At 34.1% G+C, this 5519-nt stretch overlaps 1 pseudogene; it reads left to right on the top strand.

Annotated features, from left to right (window-relative positions):
- The first annotated feature begins 3871 nt into the window (after positions 1–3871).
- Positions 3872–5152, top strand: LOC143062043 (uncharacterized; annotated as a pseudogene).
- The last annotated feature ends 367 nt before the right edge of the window (positions 5153–5519 follow it).

Here is a 5519-nt window from a genome sequence, read left to right as displayed (position 1 = left end):
GAAAGCTTTGAACATTCTCAAAGATGTTTAACCCATTCTCTAAGTGTATTTCAGCAGTGTTTGTTTGCTGACGTCCATCTGTTTTATCTGTTATTTGTGTAAAGACGGTCGTAAGCTTTCATTGTTTCATGTTATGCAGTTAATTTTATAACTTTCAACACAGCTTTTTTTTTATCATTGTTGATGGCCGTACTGTGGCGTTTAGCAGTTCAAACCGTGGTCATTTGGTCTTTAATAGAAAGACGCCCTTCTGGCATCGATACCTCATATCCTTATTTTAATATATCTGAAACATTTTATTTTTTCATTTTCTATCAAAAATAGACGCATGTTACACTATACGTTAAGTAACCAACTATTAATCAATCACTAGATATGAGGGTTTTATAGCATCAAACGACAAAATAAACCAAAATGGCATCATGTTTTATATAACAAAGCTTAGTAGAACACCTGACCATTTAGGTTTGTGACTTCCTCTGAAGTACTGTATAAAAGTCAAGTGTACTCAACTTCTAGCTTAAATGTTAGGATTAAATGATTATTTTCATTTTTTTTTATTTTCTATCAAATAGTTATCAAAGGTACCAGCATTATAATAAAAAAAATTGACACCTTTTCTTGAGAAATTACTCAAAGGAAACGATCATTGTTTTACATCAAACAACATATTTAAACCAAATGACACCCAGCCATTTGACAGAAAATCGTAAGCAGAACATCTGTCCGTTAAGGTATTTGAGCCCTCATGGACGCCTGTGTAAAAGTATTTTTGAAGTGTAATAACATGAAAACAGCAAAAAACTTGAAAAAAGACGTGACATATTTAACATATACCAAAGAGACCCGCTGTTCACGCAATTAAATGCATTGTTTACAAAAAGACATAGTTACACAATATATGCAGTTAAAAAAAAAGGGTGCCGAGTAACTAAATTTAAAAGAATGCTATGAAGAAGATAAGTCTATTTTACTAAAAATCTTCATCTTAATACTTCTTTTAGAGAAATCATTGATAGTAATACACGTTTTGATCATATATATCTAAAATGTATTAAACGCATACAAAAAGTAAAATCACAAAAATACTGAACTCCCGAGAAAATTCCAAACGGAACGTCTCTAATCAAATGGCAAAATCAAAAACTCAAACATATCAAACGAATGGACATACAACAAACAGCCCAACCACCAAATATATTTAATAATAACCATAGATAACCTAAATAAGATTTTTGACGGGGATGTTTTACAGTGGGGCACATTTTGGGACTCATACGAATCTACAATACATTTTAATAGTAGCCTAACATAAATACAGAAATTTAATATCTGAAAGCCCAGCTTTAAGGAAGCGCCGTCCAGACAGTAGCCGGATTGGCGCTTACAAACGCCAATTATGAGACATCCGTCAGTTTGCCAGAGAGAGATTTGGACATGTACACACAAAAAATTATCAACGCATACATGAGAGCTTTAATGGATGTTTCCTCACTGTCAAATGCTTTGAACTGCTTAAGAAGTTACGGATACTGCGAAGAATCGTACGTAGTAGGTCTTAAATGTTTGGGTCAAACAAAAAATTTTAATGGCGCGCTACTAGAAATTATTATTTTAAGAAACCTACCAGTGCAGTCATATAAACCTAAGTAACTTCAAAACTCTTGAAACGGGACAAGTAAACGACCGTGACGGATTACATGCTTTCGCAACATTTCTGACTGTAAAGGAAATAAGACACATCGAAACAAGACGAAGAATCCGAAACCGCAGTTTTGTAGTCTTCACAGCAACAAAACACGTTTTATTGAAATCAGTTAAAGCACCAGTTAAGGTAGTTTCACTTTTTGTGCTGACATGAATTGTCATTGATATGGTTATATTTATAAATTTACCGTTTACAATTTTGAATTTTTTGAAATACTAAGGCTTTTCTACCTCAGGCATAGATTACCTTAGCTGTATTTGGAAAAACTTTTAGGAATTTTAGTTCTCAATGCTCTTCAACTTCATACGTTATTTGGCCTTTTTAACTTTTTTGGATTCGAGCGTCACTGATGAGTCTTTGTGGACGAAACGCGCGTCTGGCGTATATACTAAGTTTAGTCCTGGTATCTATGATGAGTTTATTCATACGGAAAAAAAACTGCAGAAGTTTATATTTTATTTTACGAAGGTGCTAAACGTTCATTTATCACCTAAAGCATATCTTAAAATATACAGATACGCAAGCGGAAAGGACACGAGCTCGAGTGAAAACATCAAGAAATGGACTACCAAAAAGTAAACTACTCTCTGACAACTATGTGTATTTGAATAGGGTGTTGCTAAACGGCGGAAACGGAAAGAAGCGGTTTTATTTGGTGGAATATCAGGGGGAAAATGATGAGAACTGGCGAAATCAATAAAGAGTAATGTATCAAAAGCACACAACAAGTATGTCGAAAATATTACAGTAGATATCACAGAAAGTAGCACCTGTTTTTAATACATAACTTGCAGCTTTGAAAAAAAGAATACTTCTACTACAAACAGCCCTTGCAGAAAATGCCCGTTAAAAAGCAGAAGCACTGAATGAACAATAAGCACCTATCACTTGGAAACTTTTTTCAAAAATAAAAGTCAGAGTAACTATTACTTATAAATTTCAACATCATAGTTCAATTCATTTTTGTCCAATCTTTATGCCAAGTCATTTTTATTTAGTTCTTACCGGATCAAAGTAATATTTTTTTTTAATATTCCTGCCCCTTTCCGTGAAAATCAAATAATTGGCCCGTTTTTTTAGCTCATTCTCATCAAATAAAGGCAACAGTAGTATACCGCTGTTCAAAACTCATAAATCCATGGACAAAAAACATCCCGCCAGATCTACGCAATCATAATCGTCATTGTTTGAAGTTTTGAACTTCAAAGTAAATCAATATATTTTGTCATCAACAATTCTTTAAATCTTTTGATGAAGATTATTGCAATAGATATGAGACTTGATTGAAGTATTGATCAATGTTAGTTCGTTTGAAGTCAGGTCAATGTAGCGTGGAGCATTTAAAAACGAAGTGGCGTTACTTTTTGGGCTCATATTGCATCTACTCGTCAAGCAAAATCATGTGGGAAGAAGAATTTGCCAAGTTTCTACAGAGAGGTATGCTGAAATGTGTAAATATAAATGAAATAAAATGAGGGCATATAAACATAAAATAGTACATATTATCATTATTCCGTTACCTTTATAATATTCTCTTTTTTTCTTTCTTAATCATGGAACCAGACCGAACATCCTTACAATTTTCAATTGAAACAGGGAATATGATGCACAAAGAAATACAATTATCATTTGCATACTTGGAAACAAACAAACAAAATTCGACGACATAAACTTCAATGCAGTACTAGGATTTTGTCAGTGTGTTCGATATGCAATGATTATAAATCTTTCGGGTTTCATTTCTTAATATTTGCGTCTAACTTATCTGGACATACTGCCAAATTTGTGGAAAATATAAAAAAAAAATATAATCGAAGTTATCTCTGAAAAAAAGTAGTTTTTGAGTTAAAAAAAAATCAAATTTTATTACTAATTTTTGAGTAATATTTTTTTCAAAATTTATTACTTATTGAGTCAGTCTTTTTAGCCAAAATTCCAGGTTAAGAAAAAGTTTAATTCAAGAAATTGATGGCTTTTCTGAGGTGTACATTCTTAATGAGCTGATGGGTAAAGCCCTTTTCAACTGATTTTTATAGTTCGGTCTTATTTTATTATGATCTGTTATGTTACACTACTGTCCAAGATTAGGGGGTAGTTGGGATCCCGCCTAAATGTTTAACCACGCCACATTCTGTACAGATGATGAATGTTCATATATGAAATATGCAGTGCCAGCGTCATGTGCGATTAAATCTTGAGAGAAAGTTGCATACATTAGGGATAAATAATCCATATACAAACCAGTTCATTAAAGATATTTTTGAGAAAAATTTTGAACTTGCAGATTGTTTAACTGACACTGACTTTGCAGATTGTTTAACTGACACTGACTTTGAAAATAAATTGTTGGAATTGAAGCCAATTTGGAACTTGAGAGGATGTGAATAAAGAAAAACGGCGCAGCCAGCGTTTTATACATGGTTTCTGAGGTATCAAAAAAACTAGTGCAAAACTCCTTATTACTTACATTAAGAATTAGTTGTGATTTCGGTTTTTCGCATTACACAACAAATGCGAATGAAAGTTTGAATAACAGATTAAAACAAACGACGAATTACCAAGAGAACGAAGTTACCGTATTCTGTACCAAAATGCGGGAACTTGTTGACGAGCAGAAAAATGACACAGAGAAGGCGATTATTGGTATGGGACCCTATCTATACCGAGTACAAAGAACACGTGCAGCCATGTAATGCTTGGTTCAAACTTCCCGAGTCGTCCCGCAACAAGCATATAACCGCCTTCCTAAAGGCTCCACTTAAACCGTCGCAATTTAGGTCATCAATACGGATTTCCGTTGGTGAACAGGCTGGAGCTTCAGGAACATCTCTTGAACCACAACCACATCATAAAAGTTCATCTATTTCACTAGAAGATACTCATCTTGATCCCACAAGTCATGAGCCGATTTGTAAAAAAGCAGTCTCGCTTGTTAATTCTGGTTTGGTAAATTAAGCGCCTGGTGTCCAAAACGGGTTTATGGTTGCTACTACCTCTGGAAAAGATCCACATTTTGTACGTCTTTTAGAAAGCGGAAAGGGCACTTGCAATTGTGAAAATTTCAAACTTTTAAGCATATGCTCACATGTACTGGCGGCCTCTGAATGTGGAAGAAAGCTGCAAAAACTTATAAAATATCTTCGAAAAACTCAGTCGGCACCTAATCTTCAAGCGTTATCAAAGGTCAATATTAAAAAAAAACCACAAAGAAAACCGAATAAAAAAAAACAGATAAAAAAGAAAAAAACTACGAGGGACTTCGGTGCAAAGGATAGCATAGTGACTAATGCATCCATCGAAGACTTGGGTAATGATAATGATGGATATTACTTAAAATACTTGATTGGTACACAGATTCGTTCATGCTATGGTTGTGGACAGCCAATTCGATTACCGCCACATATTCCATGGCCACCGTATGACATTGTTATTTGCCAAAATTAGTACAGAACCTTTAACATGGACGGACAGCTAAAACTCACACTGCAGCCACAAAATGTTCATTACCACTGCAGAATCCAGTGTATATTAAAAAAAACACGACGACTTCAACAAAAAATCTCCAAAGTTAGTCACACCAAATCTTACAGCGTTACATCGTTCGTATTTTGATGCAAACTTCATCATCGATTACAGATTTTTAGTTCGTTATTTAATGACTTCAGGAGTGTTGTGTTGTTGTTTTTTTGTTCAGTAAAGCATTGGAGTCTTAAATAGGTTATTATTTTTGTATTGTATTCCCGTCTTGCCTGATATCATATATGGTGATCCAGGCATAGAGTACTGCTCTTCCGGCATTAATAACACCAAA

Source organism: Mytilus galloprovincialis, chromosome 2 (genome assembly GCF_965363235.1).
Source record: "Mytilus galloprovincialis chromosome 2, xbMytGall1.hap1.1, whole genome shotgun sequence".
NCBI classification, from domain to species: Eukaryota; Metazoa; Mollusca; class Bivalvia; order Mytilida; family Mytilidae; genus Mytilus; species Mytilus galloprovincialis.
This window is presented reverse-complemented; position numbering and strand designations above follow the sequence as displayed.